The following is a 22,287-nucleotide window of genomic DNA, read 5'->3' on the forward strand; positions in this document are numbered from 1 at the left end:
GCAGAATGGTTGGTGGTTATACTTTAGCCTTGCTTAGGGACTATATCCATAGGTCCAAGCCCCATAGAATTATGAGCTATAGAATCTAGCTACAGGGCCCATTTAAAAACAAGATGCAGAACTTTATTTTTTGTCCTTAGGCAAAAAAATGTGACAGGAAGCAAGGAAGGAGAAGGAATAATAGCCCAAATATTCAAACTGGACCCCCAGTAACATTTGTAACATTTAAAGGTTTCAGGGTAAGGGTTCAGTTGGGGCCATCTTGCCATATACAAATGTTTAAGTCAACCAATAAGCTGTTAAATAAAATCTTATCTCCAATAACATGAAAAATTCACCTTTTTAAGATCTGAAAGGCCAATTTCAGATTTAGAATACTGGGTGTACTTTAATAGTATATTTTTCTTATTTAGTTTATCAAGAGAATTTAAAAACACAAATCTGTCAGTCATAAGTGTAAGTCTGGAATAGTTTGTTGTGTGAAGTTCAAGACTATCTACCTGGATACCTGGGGTGTCCAGGGCTGCCCTTTGCTGGGTCTGGTGTAGAAGGAAGTCACAGGGCAGGGGATTATACAAGAACATGAATTCCAGAATTCTGGAATTATTGGAAGTCAGTTTAGGGTCTGTCTTCCATACTTAAGAGTACTCAAAGTTCTATTCTAGTGATACTAAAGGAGAGTAAGCCCTCCCACTTCGGGTCCCTGGTCCATACCTCAATCCCCAGAACTCAGCTTACCCCCTCTTCTCTCTGCACCCTGAGCATCCTTCCTCATCAAGGGACACTTTACATGCATTTATGTGGATAATGTAGCCCACTTGTCCCCTCTTCCCTGCATATAACCATCACCTCTTTGTTACCAATCAGTCCCGTAGTACAACACTGACAATGTCACTGAATCCTCAGAAGCAGACAGTGAAAAGGAGCACCCAGGCGTCTTGGAGCTTGAGACATGAGGCCATTTGGGGAACAAATTCAGGGCCCCAGGTTCCATGTAGCATAATTAGGGTTGGGGCATGAACTCTGAGTATTCACACACAAAAAAGGTTTATCTCAAAAGGAGTTGTGTGGATTTTGTCTAATGTGAACCCCCTAAGATTCCTAAGCCCACATAAGGGCTCTTAATATATGTTAACTGTAACTATAGTTAATATAAAATATAGTATATAAAATATAATATTATAGTATATATAAAATATAATCAGTTATACAACTATACTTATATAGTTATATAAATTATATATTATATAGTTTTTTTAAAGATTTTATTTGTTTATTCATGAAAGACACAGAGAGAGGCAGAAACACAGGCAGAGGGAGAAGCAGGCTCCATGCAGGGAGCCGGACACAGACTCAATCCTGGGTCTCCAGGATCAGGCCCCGGGCTGAAGGCGGCGCTAAACTGCTGAGCCACCTGGGCTGCCCAATTATATAGTCATTTGTATAGTTAATATCTTAACTATATTAAGACAGAAATACATATATGTAAGTATATACACATATATCTATATGTATATTTATATATATTTAACACCACCAGCATGGCATGAACCAACAGAAACTAGGAGAGGCATGAAACAAACTGTCCCTCAGAGCCTCCAGAAGGAACCAGTCCTGCTGACACCTTGATATCAGACTTTTGGCCTCCAGAACTATGAAAGAATACATTTGTCTTGTTTTAAGCCAACTGGTTTGTGATGTCTTTTTTTTCTTTTTTTTGGCAGCCCTATAAAGGTAACACATCCCTCCAAGACGTCTTTGCATGTTAGGCCCCTCAATTCAGATTTTACCATCTTGTTCAGTTTACCTGCAGCAGTACCAAGTCAGTGAAATAAGGCTGGCCCTACTGTAGGTGAAGGTTGTTTTCCCACATTGCTCTAAACCAGTGGTTCTTAAAACTTTAGTGTACTTCAGAAGCAGCTGAAGGACTTGTAAAACCCTGATGGCTAGCAGCCTACCTTCAGAATTTCTGATTCAATAGGTCTGAAGTAGGGTCTGAGAATTTGTATTTCTAACGAGTTCTCAAGTGATGTTGATGCTGCTGGTCCATGGCATGTCAATAGCACAATTTGGTCTCCAGGCAAGCTAGGTTGTCCACTGGTTTCTTTCAATAAAATGCAGTAGAAGCTAGACTACCATCCCTGCCATTACATAAAATGTTTATAAGTTATATCTTAATTGATTTGAGACTGCAATAAAATAATTTAAAATAGGCTTACCAAACAGTTGAAAGAGATTCCTCTCAAAGACTGTAAAGTAGGCCAAAACAAATAGAAAAGACAGAAAGATCCAAGTCAGTGTCATTTCTGTAACAAAAACCCTGCAACTTATTTATTTCAAGCAAGCTTTTGTTTTTAATGTAAACAAATGCTGTCAAATATATCTGTAAAAGGTAAGAGTAAAGCCAGATGTCAGTTAATATCATTTTGGGGTATTAATTTTGAAACAAAACTAGTGGTTTGGACTACTGAAAACTAGAATATCTTTGAAGAATAAATTCATTTCTTCTTTCAACATCCATTTCTTTCTACGCCTTTCAACTGTAGGATGGAATAAGAGTCAATTAACAATTGTACACCACTAACATGCACCAGTAATGTTCTAATGTAAGAGTCAATCCTATGTACATCTGTTGTCTCAACAAGGAGAATATGAAATGGTTTCTTGTTGTAACCCAGACCCTTAATACCAGGGTGCACATGCTTCAATCATTTGATCACACCAATCTCAACTCTCTCTTGCCCACCACAATAAATGCTTGTTTTTTTTTTCTTTAGAGGCCCTTCTGTAATTTAAATAAATATTTCTACCTTAGAAGCCTGTGCTTTTTCTGCAGATCATACATCCCTTATGCTCCCAGAATTCCAGTTTCTGTATCTTTAAAATGAGAATGAGGCTGTTATCAAACATCAATAGCTGTGAAAATTTGGAAAGAGAGATAGAAAGAGAGGGAGAGGGAAAGAAGGAGAGAGAAAGAGATGAAAGGATGGGAGAAATAAAAGCTAAGACTTAATTACCAATTCAGTGATAAACAATCTTACTATGATGAAATTTCTTCTCTTTTGAATAGCATATGAAATAAAAAAAACCTAAATTGAACTAATATTTGTGAGTTACTAATGAAATCATTAACTTTTTACTACTTTTGTAAGGAGTCATCTTCTCAAAGCATTGTTACTATAGGAGACAATGTTTCTTGACCAAGTGATGAAGGTACAGTTAGTACATGGTGTATCTGCTTTAGCTACTTCTTCTGGTGACCATTTTCTAAAAACAAAATTGATCTCTAATATAATGTCTAATAAATGTCCTATCTGTAGTAGTCTTAAAACTACAGGACAAAGGACTTGCAGCTACCAATGCAGTACATTTTAGCATATCCTGCCTTTTCTACGATCTAGCATATAAGCATATTGTTAACATTGAACTGTTTTTTCAGAACTAAATTTCAACAATTTTTTATTTACAAAAATTTTTAAAAACGTAAAGCTGTCAGTAACAAGTATATGTCAGAAATGGTTAATACTCAAGGCTCTGCACTACTACTTGGATTCTACACAGCTGTCCTCTGCTGACTTCACAGCCATTTTGAGTCTTCCTTCTGGTTCTTCATTTTCATCCTCTTCCTCTTCCATCTCCTCACCCCCAGCTTCTTGGGCCTCTTCATCAGAGTTCTTATCCTGATGTTCAGTTGCTTCTTTAGTGAAGAATGATGTGGAATTTGGGACCAGAAGGTGACAGAAAAAAATATCACAATTTAAAATCAATAGTGGCATCCTGTATTCTGCATCAGGAGTATCTGTAGAATAGAAATATGTTTTTTAAAAAAGAATAGCTGGAAATATTCCTACTGATTGATAACATTTCCATGGCCCTCAGCTTTCTGCTGTTTGATCATTTTCTTAGTGATGTTTTCTCCGTATTTCCAGTAGATCTCAATCCCTGTACTGCTAATTATTTCTGGCCCTTGTGAGAAGGGATCAGAGTCACTTGGTCCTCACTGCATTTTGTACGTTTTTCTCAGAACTTCATTGGAAAATATGTGTTTGACTTAAAGACAAATTCTATCATGAAGTACATTTGTTCCTCAACCCCTGAAAAGTGCTCCACTACCATTTCATCATTTTCTCATATTATCTTACCAAGAGTTTACATTTTTAAAAGCTATCAACCAAAAATGAGGTATACCAGTTGTTTGCCCTTTTCCTGCTGGCTCACTTTCCATTTCCTCCCACACACCCTCCTGAACACCTACTTCCTACTGACATTCACCTTCTTTGGGCTCATGAATTGCATTGATGATCTCAGATCTCAGCTCTCTTATCAAACAGAGGCTGGTAAAAATTATACTTTTTCTCAAGAGTATAAAAGCCTTTATAGAATTGGATAAATTCAACCTGAAGTTTTTTGAGAACACTGACCTGTTGCTTGTGAGGCAAGCACTAAGAGTGGCCTGAAAGTAAGCCAGCTGTACCAACAGAGGCTACAAGAGCCTGAAGATGTTGCCTCCATTCGCCACCTCCATCTCCTTGGGTGCATAATCCCCTACTTTCCCAGAAAGTGGGAGCATCAGCCAGTACTTCACCCTCTCAGACCTTGACCTCCACTGGTTCCTCTGCTTTCTGGGAAGTAGCCATCTCTGTGTGTTCCTCCAGCTCCCAGGGTCAGGTTACCTCTACCAAGTACCTTCCCTCCTGGATCTTGGCTCCTGGTATGTGATTGGACCTCTTCTGGGTCCTCCACCTCCCGAGGCACCAGTCCTTCTCCGGGGTCCTCGGGCTCCCCGGAGCATCACCTGACCACCATGCAACCTGTGTGGGGCTGAGCCAGGATATGGTTGTTATCATGGACATGATAGGAAAGGGAATGGGTCACAGGTCTGAATAGGGGCCAAAATTGTACAATGGGGAACTCACAGATGCCAGAGACAATTTCAGCAACTTCCTTACCATTTTCATCTTCTTCTTTGTTCCCATAATTCTCATCCTCTTCCTCATAGCTGTTGTGCTCCTCTTCATTTTCCTCCTCCTCCTCATATTTCTCCTCTTCCTCATTCTCCTCTTCTCTGCCCCCATCCTCATCCCCTCCCTCTTCTCCCTCTTCTTCTTCCTCCTCTTCCTCCTCCTCTTCCTCTTCCTCAATTTCTTCTTCTTCCTCCTCCTCCGCCTCCACTTCTACAGGCTGTACATCCCAGTTTTCCTGGACTATAGGTTCGGCAGCGCCCTGCCACCCTCCTCCTCCCAAAGGGCTCGAACTGCCTGGAAATACCTAGGGGCTGCAGCCCTTGAGACTCCAGCCCCCCATTCTGCAGGCACTGCACCACTCCTGATGGATCCAGGATCCTGGCCCATCTCACCACTGGATCCCTTCTGCTCACCTGGGATTGGGCCTTGATTCTCTATAACAGACATGGCAGAAGAGATACAGCAGTTGGTGCCACAACTGAAGAAATGATCTAACTGCTTGACAAAGGTGGTGAAGATGGCGGTTGCCAGATTGCTGCTGAGCTGAGGCTGTTGGCAGGAGTGCCTGCTGGGAGGTGGTGGGGGCAGCAGAGAAGATGGTGGCAAAGAATAGAACGGTCTACTGTGCCTGTGGAGGTCCTGCGACAGGAAGGGCGGGGGGGGTGGGGCTCTAAGGAGCAGCCAATTGAGGCTGCATCTGAGGCAGTGTTGGACAAGGTGGGAACTAATTTGTTGGATGGCTGACAGGAGGCAGAATTTCAAAAGGTCAACAGAAGACTGTTTCCCCTATTGCAAGCTCTAAGCTCATTTGCTGAAAGGTAAGAATTGACATGCCTAGTGTCCAATGATTTTCAAGACCCTTAGTTTCTAGAGTTTGGGTCCTTCCTCCCTTCCTTTCCAGACCTCAGAGTCCTGGATTACCTTTTAAGTCCATGTATGTTCTATCCTTTTAATTCTACTATTTCCAGCAAAACTAAAGTGTTCCAGTGTAGAGGCACTCTGCTGCATAGGGTTAATTATTCCCTGAGATGCATTTCAAGATGACTTGTGCCAATAGGGGACAGGTTCATAAAAACTTTATAGTTGAGATCTCAGCAATTGTAAAACCCTACCAGATGAGAAGGAAAAGAGAATTTGGACATTTTAACATTATTAAAGCTATTTAGAAAAAATATACAATTGAAATGAACGCAGTCAGAACAGAGTTGAAGAGATGTTAAAAACCAGAGCTAGATGGTGTTTAATGAACAGTGCTAAATTTACTTCAAGCCTCCAAAGAATGAACTCCTTTTGAAGGACCAGGCTTTTAAAGGACCAAGCATGAAGGCAGTCTTCCTAGAATGATTTCTGAGTCAACAATCTTAAGACGTTTTGTTGCATTCAGCCCCACTTAGCCAAGATCTGAAGTGTAAATAATTCTTAAAATTATGAAGAAATCAACACCCATTTTAAACTGATTCCATTTACTGTTGTTACCAGGCAAGAAGCACTAAAAAAGAATTCCTGATGAATCATTTGGGTTCAGACATACTTCTCCCTATCCTAATTATGTAGCAACAACTCATATCTCTGCATGGTAATCAGAGTCAACTTGCCCCAATACTATATAAACTTTCTTTGCCTGCTGATCCACTACCATGAAGACTAAAGTGACCAGGTGGGAGTTGTAGCTTCAAGTTCAGTAGAACCCAACCTGGTTACCTTACCAGAAGCAGTCTCTATTGGAACCCAGAACATTGGCTGTGGCAGACCCTAAAGTTTAATAGACATTTCCTTCTTGTAAATATTCTTGCTAAATGATTCTATTCCATGATAAAACTGTGTATCCTAATTGTCATATAAACCAGAAGGTAACCATGATGTTTGAACTGTTGACAGCTTCCTGTGGTCATCAAAATGTGAAAATTGATTTTCCCAGTGAGAGCCTTAATCCATACTTCAGCCACTTACACCCCTTTCCAAAATAAAGATTGAATAGACATTATTAAAGACAAGAAGCTCAACACGATGTAGTGTGGAGTGAAAGACCTCATATAATGGGTTAGGTAGGTAGTCAGTATAGGGTGGGTAGCAGATTTGGTTTCCTTTCAAAAACACAAACCACTGAGATTCTAGTCTTATAATTTAACTTCCTTGGAGACTAGCATAACTGATACTACATTAAGTAGCAGTCTCAAAGATAACATAGCCCCAAATATACACCCATCATTAGGTTGACTCTAGGGTTTGACAGAGAAGGAAAATAAGTCTCAAAGATGGACAAAATGCAAAGAGGCTGCCTCTCTCCACTTCCAAACAAAAACCACAAACTGAATGGTGAGTCACCTAAAATCCCTACTATCAAACCCTGATATTAATCAGTTTTTTGGCAGTCCATACCTCCGCTCAATATCTCATTTCCAGGCATAATACACTACATTCTGTTAGTGTAAAAATTTGTCACATCAATTGAAAGATTATCCTTTTCATTCATAGGCACATTAAGTTTATCCTCAGAGTCGTAGGCTTAAAATAGCACTATTATTCCTCAAGATGCTAGAAATGTATGAATGAATGAAGTGGTAGAAAAATATTAAATAATGATAGATATGATTTTAATGAAAAAGCAATATCTGAGTAATATATGGAAATAAGTTTCTAATCGTGATAAATATCCTTCAAGTAGCAAAGTGGGGATTTTCTGGTAATAACAATCCCTTGGGCTTCCATGAATCCAGGAATGTCTGTGCAGATGGAGTGCCCAGGGAATCTTGGTCACCTTGGAATAATATTAGAAAGTATATAGAAAGGAAACATAGTGAGCTGTTTCCAAATTCAATAATTCATAGCTATTTCCAAAGGCAATCTTTGGAACAATGTACATGAGGATGGTAGCAAAATAAAAATGATTCTTGGAAAGACATCTATTTTTGACAAAGTGATCTATGCTCTACTGAACATAGAAATTATGGAAATTATGTTCCTAAAGCAAAGGAAACCCCTGCATACTGCCAATAAGTAGGGATGCTCAGATATAGTTATCTTAGAATGGTCATAAGCAATGACTCAAAAAATCAAATGTATGTAAGGCTGATGAGGACCTGATAAACACATCATTACTGGGGAAAGTAAAATAGCCTCTGTAATATTGGATTATTTAGAATAGAAAGACAGAGCCGTAGTATGACACAGCTTTCTTGGATTAAAAAGCAAAGTGGAAGAACCTTCTATGTTCATTTCTAAGGACTCTACTACAAGAAGAAGCCATCCTATTTCCCAGATGACACACAGGAGAAGGCCACACTGGATCAGAATTAAACCTGAAACTAAAATTAATGAAGGTCATCATTAGGTTCTTAGTGATGAAAAATAGAAGACAAATATTAAGAATCATTATTGACCCTCTATAGTTTGCCAAGAGAGCAATATAGTGGAGTGGTTGCATGTTTAATGATTCTGTCAGGAAAAAAAGACAGATGTGGGTTTCAGTGTCAGAGTTGAAACTTATAAACTATATAACTTAGTGTAATCTTTACCTTCTATAAATGTATATTTCTTATCTGTTGAAAAGGAATAATATTAATGCTAACACCATAGAGTTGATGAAAGTACATAATATAACATACAGAGAGAATAGCCCTGAACATTCTTTTAAATAAAGTAATGGCAGAAAGTTTTAAAAATCAATAATCTAATTGTGCACATTAAGAAGCCTAGATAAAGAAGAGCAAATTAATACCAGAGTAATGTGGGATCCCTGGGTGGCGCAGCGGTTTAGCGCCTGCCTTTGGCCCGGGGCGCGATCCTGGAAACCCAGGATTGAATCCCACGTCGGACTCCCGGTGCATGGAGCCTGCTTCTCCCTCTGCCTGTGTCTCTGCCTCTCTCTCTCTCTCTCTCTCTCTCTCTCTCTCTGTGTGTGTGTGTGACTATCATAAATAATAAATAAAAAATTTGAAAGAAAAAAAAATACCAGAGTAATGTAAAAAAGACATTATAGAGCTAATAAGAAGCATATTATCAGTTTTCTGATAAGCTAACATTATTTGTTTTCTTGAGAACATAAATAAAATTCATTAAGCCCTGCTTGACTAATTAAGAAAGACAGAAAATACTAATTACCAATATCAAGAATGAAGGAGGGGATATTTCTACAGATTCTTTAAACACTCAAATAATAAAAACAGAATATAGGAACAATTTTATGCCAATAAATTTTGATAACATAAAGACATAGAAAATAACATAAAGACATGGAAAACAGAATTTTAGAAAACTAACACAAGGATTGGAAATCTTATCAGTGATGTATCTACAAAAATTTGAATTTCTAATTTTAGAAATGTTTCCTGGTAATGGTACAGGGAGATGGAACTGGGGTAGAGCCCAGTGGACTTCCCAGGTAGGAGAGATGGAGCTAAGTATTTGAAGAAACCAGGGTGACTACAGATTGTAGAACAAAATACACAAGAAGAGAAATCTCCACAAAGAGAAGCTACTAATTCTTTAGAAAGTCCCTTGAATATTAAAAATAGTAACCAGAACATGTACATAAAACTAACCCAGGCTGGTGGGGGAAAAAATGGAGGTATAAGAGGATGCTTTCCAGGCAAAGGGAGTAAATGCCTGTTCCCACAAGCCGGACTGGAATTTCTTATAATTCACTGGTTATTCAGCTGAATCCACAGGAAAGTCTTGCTTCAGTAAGAAGAAATGATTAGCCCTAGATGGAGAATAGCTCCGAATCCACCCTACAGAATCACAAAAGCAATTTATGAAATAAACTATTTCCAAGTAACTTAAATGTAACTTAGAGCAAATCCAAGAATATGTACAGAAATTTGAAAATATCCACCACCCACCAAAATAAATTACACAACAGACATCCATTTAATAATTAAATAGACATTCAATGGTCCAGTAAAACACGATCCATAATGAGAATAATGAATACCTCCAAACCAACTCAGAATTGACATTAGAATTGTTTATCTATATTCTGTATGTTCAATTAGATAGAGATATGGAAGATATTTTTTAAAATGAAAATGGAAGATCTGGGATCCCTGGGTGGCGCAGCGGTTTAGCGCCTGCCTTTGGCCCAGGGCGCGATCCTGGAAACCCGGGATCGAATCCCACGTCGGGCTCCCGTTGCATGGAGCCTGCTTCTCCCTCTGCCTGTGTCTCTGCGCCTCTCTCTCTCTCTCTGTGTGACTATCATAAATAAATAAATAAATAAATAAATAAATAAATAAATAAAAGAAAATGGAAGATCTATAGATGAAAACTATCATGTTTGAGATTAAAAATGCAATGGATCCCTAATCAAAATCCCAGCAAGTTATTTTGTGACTATCAACGAAATGATCCCAATTTTATATGGAGAGGCAACACAATCTTGAAGAACAAAGTTGGAGGGCTGACACTACCAAACTTCAAAACTGTATAGTTTCAGTACTCAAAAGCCTACGGTATTGATGAAGGAATGGACAAAGGATCAGTGGAACAGATAGACAATAGACACCCATACATATAGTGAACTAACATTTGACAAAGGACCAAAAGCAATACAATGGAGAAAAGATAAAGTCTTTTTCAAAAAATGGTGCTGGAACAACTGGACACTCAAATGCAAATAATAATAATAATAATAATAATAATAATAATAATAAATGAACCTAGATTAAAAATTAACTCAGAGGCACCAGGGTGGCTCAGTGCTTGAGCATCTGCCTTTGGCTCAGGTTGTGATCCTGAGGTTCTGGAATCAAGTCCTGCATCAGGCTCCCCACAGGGAGTCTGCTTCTCCCTCTGCTTATGTCTCTGCCTCTCTGTATCTCTCGTGAATAAATAAAATATTTTTTAAAAAATTAACTCAAAGTTAATCATAGAACTAAAAGAGCTGAGCAGATCAGCGGACCCACCCCCGGAGCATCCAGGCGCCTGCAGACAGAGAGCTCTGTAGTTACTGCGGGAGCTGAATCCAGGGCTCCAGAGCTGGCCGCCCCCACTGTGGTTGTTCCTCCTGGGGCCTCAGGGGGTAAACAACCCACACTGAGCCCTGCACCAGGCAGGGGACAGAGCAGCGCCCCCAAGTGCTAACACCTAAAAATCAGCACAACAGACCCCTCCCCCAGAAGACCAACTAGATAGACAAGTTCCAGGGTAAATCAAGGGACTTAAAGTATATGGAAACAGAAGATACTCCCCCTTGGCTCTTTTTTTTTTTTTTTTGCTTTTTAATTTCTGTTTGCTTCCACCACCTTTATTTTCCTTTCTTTCTTTTTCTTTCATTTTCATCTCTTTTTTTCTTTTTTCTTTTTTCTTTTTCTCTTTTCTTTCCTTCTTTCTCTCCTCTTTTTTTCTCCTTTTCCCAATAAAACTTGTTTTTAGCCACTCTGCACTGAGCAAAATGACTAGAAGGAAAACCTCACCTCAAAAGAAAGAATCAGAAACAGTCCTCTCTCCCACAGAGTTACAAAATCTGGATTACAATTCAATGTCAGAAAGCCAATTCAGAAGCACTATTATACAGCTACTGGTGGCTCTAGAAAAAAGCATAAAGGACTCAAGAGACTTCACGACTGCAGAATTTAGAGCTAATCAGGCAGAAATTAAAAATCAATTGAATGAGATGCAATCCAAACTAGAAGTCCTAACGATGAGGGTTAACGAGGTGGAAGAACGAGTGAGTGACATAGAAGACAAGTTGATGGCAAAGAGGGAAACTGAGGAGAAAAGAGACAAACAATTAAAAGACCATGAAGACAGATTAAGGGAAATAAACGACAGCCTGAGGAAGAAAAACCTATGTTTAATTGGGGTTCCCGAGGGCGCCAAAAGGGACAGAGGGCCAGAATATTTATTTGAACAAATCATAGCTGAAAACTTTCCTAATCTGGGAAGGGAAACAGGCATTCAGATCCAGGAAATAGAGAAATCCCCCCTAAAATGAATAAAAACCGTTCAACACCTCGACATTTAATAGTTAAGCTTGCAAATGCCAAAGATAAAGAGAAGACCCTTAAAGCAGCAAGAGACAAGCAATCCCTGACTTTTATGGGGAGGAGTATTAGGGTAACCGCAGACCTCTCCACAGAGACCTGGCAGGCCAGAAAGGGCTGGCAGGATATATTCAGGGTCCTAAATGAAAGAACATGCAACCAAGAATACTTTATCCAGCAAGGCTCTCATTCAGAATGGAAGGAGAGATAAAGAGCTTCCAAGACAGGCAGGAACTTAAAGAATATGTGACCTCCAAACCAGCTCTGCAAGAAATTTTAAGGGGGACTCTTAAAATTCCCCTTTAAGAAGAAGTTCAGTGGAACAATCCACAAAAACAAGGACTGAATAGATATCATGATGACACTAAACTCATATCTTTCAATAGTAACTCTGAACGTGAACGGGCTTAATGACCCCATCAAAAGGCACCCAGGGTGTCAGACTGGATTAAAATAGCAGGACCCATCTATTTGCTGTCTATAAGAGACTCATTTTAGACAGAAGGACACCTACAGCCTGAAAATACAAGGTTGGAGTACCATTTACCATTCAAATGGTCCTCAAAAGAAAGCAGGAGTAGCCATCCTTATATCAAATAAACTAAAATTTACCCCGAAGACTAGTGAGAGATGAAGAGGGACACTATATCATACTTAAAGGATCTATCCAACAAGAGGACTTAACAATCCTCAATATATATGCCCCGAATGTGGGAGCTGCCAAATATATAAATCAATTAATAACCAAAGTGAAGAAATACTGAGAATTTAATAATACACTTATACTTGGTGACTTCAATCTAGCTCTTTCTATACTCGATAGGTCTTCTAAGCACAACATCTCCAAAGAAACAAGAGCTTTAAATTATACACTGGACCAGATTGTTTTCACAGATATCTACAGAACTTTACATCCAAACTCAACTGAATACACATTCTTCTCAAGGGCACATGGAACTTTCTCCAGAATAGACCACATACTGGGTCACAAATCGGGTCTGAACCGATGCCAAAAGATTGGGATTGTCCCCTGCATATTCTCAGACCATAATGCCTTGAAATTAGAACTAAATCACAACAAGAAGTTTGGAAGGACCTCAAACACGTGGAGGTTAAGGACCATCCTGCTGAAAGATGAAAGGGTCAACCAGGAAATTAAGGAAGAATTAAAAAGATTCATGGAAACTAATGAGAATGAAGATACAACCGTTCAAAATCTTTGGGATGCAGCAAAAGCAGTCCTAAGGGGGAAATACATCGCAATACAAGCATCCATTCAAAAACTGGAAAGAACTCAAATACAAAAGCTAACCTTACACCTAAAGGAGCTAGAGAAAAAACAACAAATAGATCCTACACCCAGGAGAAGAAGAGAGTTAATAAAGATTCAAGCAGAACTCAACGAAATCGAGACCAGAAGAACTGTGGAACAGATCAACAGAACCAGGAGTTGGTTCTTTGAAAGAATTAATAAGATAGATAAACCATTAGCCAGCCTTATTAAAAAGAAGAGAGAGAAGACTCAAATTAATAAAATCATGAATGAGAAAGGAGAGATCACTACCAACACCAAGGAAATACAAACGATTTTAAAAACATATTGTGAACAGCTATACGCCAATAAATTAGGCAATCTAGAAGAAATGGACGCATTCCTGGAAAGCCACAAACTACCAAAACTGGAACAGGAAGAAATAGAAAACCTGAACAGACCAATAACCAGGGAGGAAATTGAAGCAGTCATCAAAAACCTCCCAAGACACAAGAGTCCAGGGCCAGATGGCTTCCCAGGGGAATTCCATCAAACGTTTAAAGAAGAAATCATACCTATTCTCCTAAAGCTGATTGGAAAGATAGAAAGAGATGGAGTACTTCCAAATTCGTTCTATGAGGCCAGCATCACCTTAATTCCAAAACCAGACAAAGACCCCACCAAAAAGGAGAATTACAGACCAATATCCCTGATGAACATGGATGCAAAAATTCTCAACAAGATACTAGCCAATAGGATCCAACAGTACATTAAGAAAATTATTCACCATGACCAAGTAGGATTTATCCCTGGGACACAAGGCTGGTTCAACACTCGTAAAACACTCAGTGTGATTCATCATATCAGCAAGAGAAAAACCAAGAACCATATGATCCTCTCATTAGATGCAGAGAAAGCATTTGACAAAATACAGCATCCATTCCTGATCAAAACTCGTCAGAGTGTAGGGATAGAGGGAACATTCCTCAACATCTTAAAAGCCATCTATGAAAAGCCCACAGCAAATATCATTCTCAATGGGGAAGCACTGGGAGCCTTTCCCCTAAGATCAGGAACAAGACAGGGATGTCCACTCTCACCACTGCTATTCAACATAGTACTGGAAGTCCTAGCCTCAGCAATCAGACAACAAAAAGACATTAAAGGCATTCAAATTGGCAAAGAAGAAGTCAAACTCTCCCTCTTCGCCGATGACAGGGGTGGTGGAAGAGGAGGAGGGCGGAGGGTGGGGGTGAATGTGTGACGGGCACTGAGGGGGGCACTTGACGGGATGAGCACTGGGTGTTATTCTGTATGTTGGTAAATTGAACACCAATAAATAAATTTATTATTAAAAAATAAAAAATAAAATGAAGGACAATAGAATAAAAGCTGGGAGGGGAGATGTGAAAGTGTACTACTGTGAGGCTATTATATGTGATGTAGTAAAATATCACTTGAATGTAGACCATGTTAAGTTAAAGATACATACTATAATCTCTAAAGCAGCCGCTATAATAACAAAACAGAGTTATAGCTAAGAAATCAACAAAGGAGGTAAAATAAAATCATAAATATAATCTGAAAAAAAGGCAGAATAAAAGTAAAATGGGAATAAGGATCGGTTTGGACATTACAACCAAGAACAGGATAATAGACTTAACTATATCAATAACTACATGAAGGTTAATGATCTATACACTCCAACTAAAATGCAGGATTGTCAGATTGCATAAAAAAGCAAGACCCCGCTACATGCTGCCTACAAAAAATACTTTATATACCTTATATATGAAAAAACAAGTTAAAAGAATGAAAAACTACATACCAAGCTAAAATTAATTTTTTAAAAAGCATAAATGGCTATTATAATATCAGATGAAGATTTCAGAGCAAATAATACTACCAGGAATAACAAAGGTTATTTTGTAATAAAAAACGGATCAGTTAATGAAGAAGACATAAGAATTCTAAACATTTATGTCCTTAATAAACAATTCAACACACATGACCTTGCACCATTTCTTATTTATACATTTGATAGAATTTACCATTGAAATCATCTGGTCTTGGAGTTTTCCTTATGGTGATATTAATCTACTAACTAAATGTTTTTTTAGATGAAGGATTATTCATTTCATACAAATCTTGAGTGATTGGGCAGTGTCTTTAAAATATTTGCACATTTTCTTTAAGTTATTGAACTTATGGACATAAAATTTTCATAATATTCTATTACATTCCACCTGGACTCTACTTTTTACTTATCTACTCATTTATATATCTAACCCACCCATTAATCCATTTTGTTTTCTTTTTTTAATTTTTATTTATTCATAGAGACACACAGAGAGAGAGAGAGAGGCAGAGACACAGGCAGAAGGAGAAGCAGGCTCCAAGCAGAGAGCCCGACGCGGGACTCGAACCCGGATCTCCAGGATCAGCCCTGGGCTGAAGGCTGTGCTAAATCGCTGCGCCACCGGGGCTGCCCCATTTTATTTTCAAAGTACATTGTGCATATCAGTAAACTTTTTTGTAAGTACTTCAGCATGCATGTCATTAGCTAGAATTTAATATTTGTTTAGTTTTTCTATTGTAAAATTTACAAAAAATGAAAATGAAAAACTCTGTACTAGATGTTTGCTGAGAATAACTGTATGTATATACCTGTGTAACATGAACACTTAAGACAAAAACATTGCCTTCCAAAAACCAAACAAAAACACTACCTTAACTTCATAATGCTCCTACATGTTCTTTTTTTGTTAAATGCTCTTTCAACTTGCAGAGGCAATCGCTGTTTTTTTTCCCACTGAAGCTTACTTATGCTTATGAAATTAAATTTTAACATAAATAAAAATATTACATACAAAGATATACTTATGGAATTACTACTTTATCCTTGAACCTCAATTAACTGTCTTTGATACCTCTTGGTTTATGCATACACTGCTTTGAAACCCACTCCCCTAAAATGCAAATTGTGCTTCATTGCATCACTAATTAAAATCTCTAAATTATTTCTATTTTTTAAAATATTTAATTAATTTATTTATTCATGAGAGACACATAGAGGTGGAGACACAGACGGTGGGAGAAGCAAGCTCGTTACAGGGAGCCTAATGTGGGACTAGATCCCAGATCCCGGGATCACTCCCTGAGCTGAAGGCAGATGCTCAACCGCTGAGCCACCCAGGCGTCCCTAAATGATTTCTATTTTAAAAAAGAACTTCTTTGTGAATTTATGGTCTTAGTGGGGTCATATTTTGGTAGTGGATATTGCTGACATTAGTGATTTATTTCTATTAATTATGTTTTAAAAGAAATACAAAGTAACAGGATCCCTGGGTGGCGCAGCGGTTTGGTGCCTGCCTTTGGCCCAGGGCGCGATCCTGGAGACCCGGGATCGAGTCCCACGTTGGGCTCCCGGTGCATGGAGCCTGCTTCTCCCTCTGCCTGTGTCTCTGCCTCTCTCTCTGTGACTATCATAAATAAATTAAAAAAATTTAAAAAAAAAGAAATACAAAGTAACTAAAGCGCTTATTGTTATTTTCCTAGTACAATGTATACTTTAGGAAGAAGGAGTAGGTGAGGGATACATAAGGTCTTCAGCTGTACATTTCACATTATGCTATAGAAAACCGGAGACTCAGTCACATTTCTCCTTTAGCAACTGGCTCCCTGTTAGGTACCATAGTGAGGTAACACTGAGAAGGGGTTTGCAACTTCCTGTCTGCTTCCTGTGCCTCTCAGTTTCACCCCAACAAAGGTTTTCATTTAACTAGGGCCATGTGGTTTCTGTAAGGACACCAATTTTGCAGTTTTTCTGACTTTTCTAAAAGTCATTGCACGCGAATGACTTTTCTCTCCTCAGAGATCTGAACCCAACCCAGGGGACGCTCTGCTGAGATCCTAAGGCTCAGCACTACCTGAGCAACTCATCCTCCATAGAGGTTGAGTGCCAGGTATGCATCAAGGTCCCTGCTCAGCACATTTAAAAACCACCACTAACTAGGTAGCCCCCTTTCCACAGAGGTCTGAGTCCCAGCACTGAGAGGCCCTTCTTCCATATTATGGTTCTCCAGAAACCCGAGGTCTTCCCTTGGTTTACCCAGCTCTAAGGGTGCAAGCTCTCTCCTATTATTTTCTTATTTTGTTTATTAATGTTATTTTCTTTCATTTTCTTCATGGTAAATGTATTCTTTAATTCTCATCCTCTATTTCACAAATTCCCCCATTTGCTTCCCCTCTGATAAACATTGGTTTGTTCTCTATAGTTAAGAATCTCGTTCTTGCTTTGTCTCTTCTTTTCCTTGGCTCATTTGTTCCTTAAATTCCACATATAAGTGAAATCATATGGTGTTTGTCTTTCTCTGACTTTTTCCGCTCAGTATTATACTCGTAGTTCTATCCATGTTGTTGCAAATGGCAAGATTTCATTCCTTTTGAGAGCTAAATAATATATATATGACACCACACCTTTATCCATTCATCAATCAATGGACACATGGGCTGCTTCCATAATTTGGCTATTGTAAATAACGCTGCCATAAACATAGGGATGCATATATTATTTTGAGTCAATGTTTCTATATTTTTTGGGTAAATAACCAAGTAGTGTGATTACTGGATCATAGGGTAGTTCTATTTTTAATTTTTTGAGGAAACTCCATACTCTTTTTCACAATGGCTGCACCAATTTTCATCCTCACCAGCAGTGCAAGAGAGTTCCTTTTTCTGCATATCCTTGCCAACAATTGTTTATTCCATACAAATTTTTTTATCTTATGTGGTTCCATACAAATCTTAGGATTATTTGTTCTAGTTCTGTGAAAAATACTGTTGGTATTTTGATAGAGATTTCAGTAGGGATGTAGATTGCTTTGGGTAGAATAGACATTTTCACAATATTTGTTCTTCCAACTCATGAGCATAGAATATCTTTCCATTTCTCTACATCACCTTGAACTTCTTTCATCAGTGTTTTATAGTTTTCAGAGTACAGGTCTTTCACCTCTTTCGTTAAGTTTATTCTGAGATATTTTATTTTTGGTGTGATTATAAATGGGATTCTTTTTCTTAATTTTACTTTCTGCTGCTTCATGATTAGTGTATAGCAATGCAGCAGATTTCTGTACATTGATTTTGTATCATACGACTTTACTGAATTCATTTATCAGTTCTAGTATTGTTTCGGTGGAGTCTGAGGTTTTCTCTATTTAGTATCATGTCATCTGCAAATAGCAAGAGTTCTACTTCTTCCTTACCAATTTGGATGTTTTTTATTCCCTCTTCTTGTCTCATTCCTGTGATGAAGATTTCCAGTACTATGTTAAATAAAAGTGGTGAGGGGTACGTGGGTGGCTTAGTTGGTAAGTGTCTGCCTTTGGCTCAGGTCATGATCCAAGGGTCCTAGGATTGAGCCCCGCCTCGGGATTCCTGCTCAGTGTTAAGACTGCTTTTCCCTTTCCTCCCTTCTCATGTTCTCTCTCGTTATTTCTGTCTCTCTGTTGCTCTCAAATAAATAAAACAATTTAGAAAGAAAGAAGGAAAGAAAGAAAGAAGAAAGAAAGAAAGAAAAAGAAAGAAAGAAAGAAAGAAGAAGAAAGAAAGAAAGAAAGAGAAAGAAGAAAGAAAGAAGAAAGAAAGAAAGAAAAAGAAAGAAAAGAAAGAAAGAAAGAAAGAAAGAAAGAAAGAAAGAAAGAAAGAAAGAAGAAAAAGAAAGAAAGAAAGAAAGAAAGACAGACAGACAGAAAGAAAGAAAGAAAGAAAGAAAGAAAGAAAGAAAGAAAGAAAGATAGTAGTGAGAGTGGACATCTTTGCCTTGCTCCTGACCTTAGGTGGAAAGCTCTCAGTTTTTCACCAGAGTATGGTGTTGGCTGTGGGGTTTTTATATAAGGTCTTTATTATGAGATATGTTCCCTTTAGACCTACTTTGCAGACGGTTTTTATTATGAATGAATGGTGTACTTTACTAAATGCTTCTTCTGTATCTATTGAAGTGAACATAGAGTCTTTATCCTTTTTTCTTATTGATGTGACATATCACATTGGTTGTTTTGTGAATATTAAACCACCCTTGCATCCCAGAAATAAATACCCCTTGATCGTGATGTATGATTTTTTATTATATTGTTGGATTCAGTTTGCTGAATTTGTTGAGGATTTTTGCATCTTCCTTAATGAGGGATATTGGCCTGTAGTTCTGTTTTTGTGATGTCTTTATCTGGTTTAGCAATCAAGGTGATACTGGCCTTATCGATGAATTTGGAAGTTCTCCTTCCTCTTGTATTTTTTGAAATAGCTTTAAGAATGAGTATTAACTCTTCCTTAAATGTTTGGTAGAATTCCCTTGTGAAGCTATCTGGTCCTGGACTTTTGTTTTGGGGGAGTTTTTTTATTACTGATCCAACTTCCTTTTGGATTATTGGTTCATTCAAATTTTCTATTTCTTCCCACCTTAGTTTTGGTAGGTTATATGTCTCTAGGAATTTATCCACTTCTAAGTTGTCAAATTTATTGGCATATAGATTTTCATAATATTGTCTTACGCTTGTTTGTATTTCTGTGGTGTTAGTTGTTATTTCTCCTCTTTCATTAGTAATTTTATTTATTTGGGTACTGTCTCTTTTTTTAATGAGTCTTACTAGAGGTTTACCAATTTTGTTGATATTTCAAAGAATCAGCTCCTGGTTTCATTGATCTGTTCTATTGTTGTTTTTTTTTTCAGTTTCTCTATCATTTATTTCTGTTCTAATCTTTATTATTTCCTGCCTTTTCATGGTTTTTGGTTTTGTGTGTTCTTTTCCTAGCTCCTTAAGGTATAAGGTTAAGGTTGTTTGAGACTTTTCTTGCTTCTTGAGACAGGCCTGTGTGGCTATAAACTTCCATCTTAGAACCACTTTTGCTGCATCCCAAAGATTTTGGACTATTGTGTTTTCATTTTGGTGTCATTCTTTCACAGGGGCCATCCTAATCTTCTCTGTATCATTCCAATTTTAGTGTATGTGCTGCTAAACAATTTTACTTCTTCTTATATTTTTTGGTTGACCATTGTTGAGGGGCATGTTGTTGAACCTATATGTATTTGTGCTCTTTCAATATTTTTTTCTTGTAATTGATTTCTAGTTTCATAATATTGTGATTAGAAAAGACACACAGGGGGCACCTGGGTGGCTCAGTGGTTGAGCATCTGCCTTTGGCTCAGGTTGTGATTCTGGGGTCCTGGGATTGAATCCTACATTGGGCTTTTGGCAGGGAGGCTTCCTTCTTCTTCTGCCTATGTCTCTGCCTCTCTCTCTCTGTCTCTTATGAATAAATAAATAGAATATTTTTTTAAAAGAAAAGAAAAGATGCACAGGATGAATTATGTGATCTGCTCTGGAAAATGTTCTGTGTGCACTTGAAAAGAATGTGTATTCTGCTATTTTAGGATGGAATGTTCTGAATATATCTGTTAAATCCATCTGGTCTAGTGTGTCATTCAAGGCCACACTTGATTTTCTGTTTGTGGACGATCTGTTAAAATTCCCTACTATTGTATTACTATTAATTATTTCTTTTATATTTGTTATTAACTGTTTTATGTATTTAGTGCTTCCATGTTGGGTGCATAAATATTTATAATTTTTATAACCTCTTGTTGAATTGTCCCATTTATCATTACATAGTATTCTTCTTTGTTTCTTGTTATAGTCTTTGTTTTAAAATCTACCTTGTTGGGGTGCCTGGGTGGCTCAGATGGTTAAGAGTCTGCCTTTGCTCAGGTCATGATCTCAGGGTCCTGGGATTGAGTCCCATGTTGGGATCCCTGCCCAGCGGGGTGTCTGCTTCTCCCTCTCACTCTGCCTCTCCCCCTGCTCATACTCACATGCCCTCCCTAAAATAAATAAATAAAATCTTTTAAAACTTTTTAAAAAAAATCTATCTTGTCTGATATAAGTATTGCTACTTTCCTTTCTTTTGGCATCCATTTATGTCATAAATGTTTCTCCATCCCCTCACTTTCCATCTGCAGGTGTCTTTTGGTCTGAAATGAGTCTCTTGTGGGCAACATATAGATGGGTCTTGTTTTTAATCCATTCTATCATCCTATGTCTTTTGATTAGAGCATTTAATCCATTTACCCACAGAGTAATTACTGATAAGTGTGTATTTATTGTTGTTTTGTTACTTGTTTTATGATTGTTTCTATAGATTTTCTCTGATCCTTCTTTTACTGTCTTTTATGATTTGTTGACTTTCTTTAGTGATATACTTGGATCCCTTTCTCTTTATTCTTTGCATACTTCATGGTTGATTCATGGTTACCATTAGGTTTGTATATAACATCTTCTGCATATAGAAGTCATTTTTTTGCATATAGAAGTCTTAATTAAGTTTATGGCTGCTTAAGTTTAAACCCATTCTTTAGTCCACTCCCTCCCACATTTTGGCTATATGGTTTCATATTTTACATTTTCTTATTTTATGAATCTTTTGACTGATTTTTACATAAATATTTTTACTGCTTTTTTTAACTTTTCATATTTTTCACTTCTGGTCTTCTGTCCCCCTTAATATTTCTTGTAGGGCTGGTCTAGTGGTCATAAACCCCTTTAGTTTTTGTCTGAGAAACTATCTCTCCCTCTATTCTGAATGATAGCCTTGCTGGATAGCACATTCTTGGCTGCAGGGTTTTCCCTTTCAGTACTTTGAATATATCATGCCATTCTAGTCTGGCCCACAAAGTTTCTGCTAAAAAATCTCCTGATAGCCTCATCAAGTTTCTCTTGTATGTAACTGCCTTTTTTTCCTGCTGCTTTTTGTCATTTTAATTACTATGTATCTTGGTGTAGACTTGTTTGGGTTGAAGTTTGGGGGGGGGAATCTCTGTGCCTCCTAGATCTGGATCTCTGCTTCCTTCTCCAGATTAGGGAAGTTTTCAGTTATTATTTCTTCAAATAAATATTCTGCCCCCTTATCTAAGCTTCTTCTTTTGATATCCCTACAATGTAGATGTTATTACACTTGATGGAATCACTGTTTTCTGTAAGACCATTTTCAATTTCCTTACTTTTCTTTCCCCTCCTTTGCTCAGCTTGGTTAT

The 22,287-nt window shown here is 37.9% G+C and overlaps 1 non-coding gene across 1 annotated transcript; it reads right to left on the reverse strand.

Annotated features, from left to right (window-relative positions):
- Positions 1–20,115: 20,115 nt before the first annotated feature.
- LOC112649585 (U6 spliceosomal RNA) lies at positions 20,116–20,220 on the reverse strand. Its single transcript, XR_003129646.1, has one exon. It is a non-coding gene; the product is annotated as a U6 spliceosomal RNA (small nuclear RNA).
- Between the last annotated feature and the right edge of the window lie 2,067 nt (positions 20,221–22,287).

Source organism: Canis lupus, chromosome X, assembly GCF_003254725.2.
Source record: "Canis lupus dingo isolate Sandy chromosome X, ASM325472v2, whole genome shotgun sequence".
In the NCBI taxonomy this organism is placed as follows: Eukaryota; Metazoa; Chordata; class Mammalia; order Carnivora; family Canidae; genus Canis; species Canis lupus.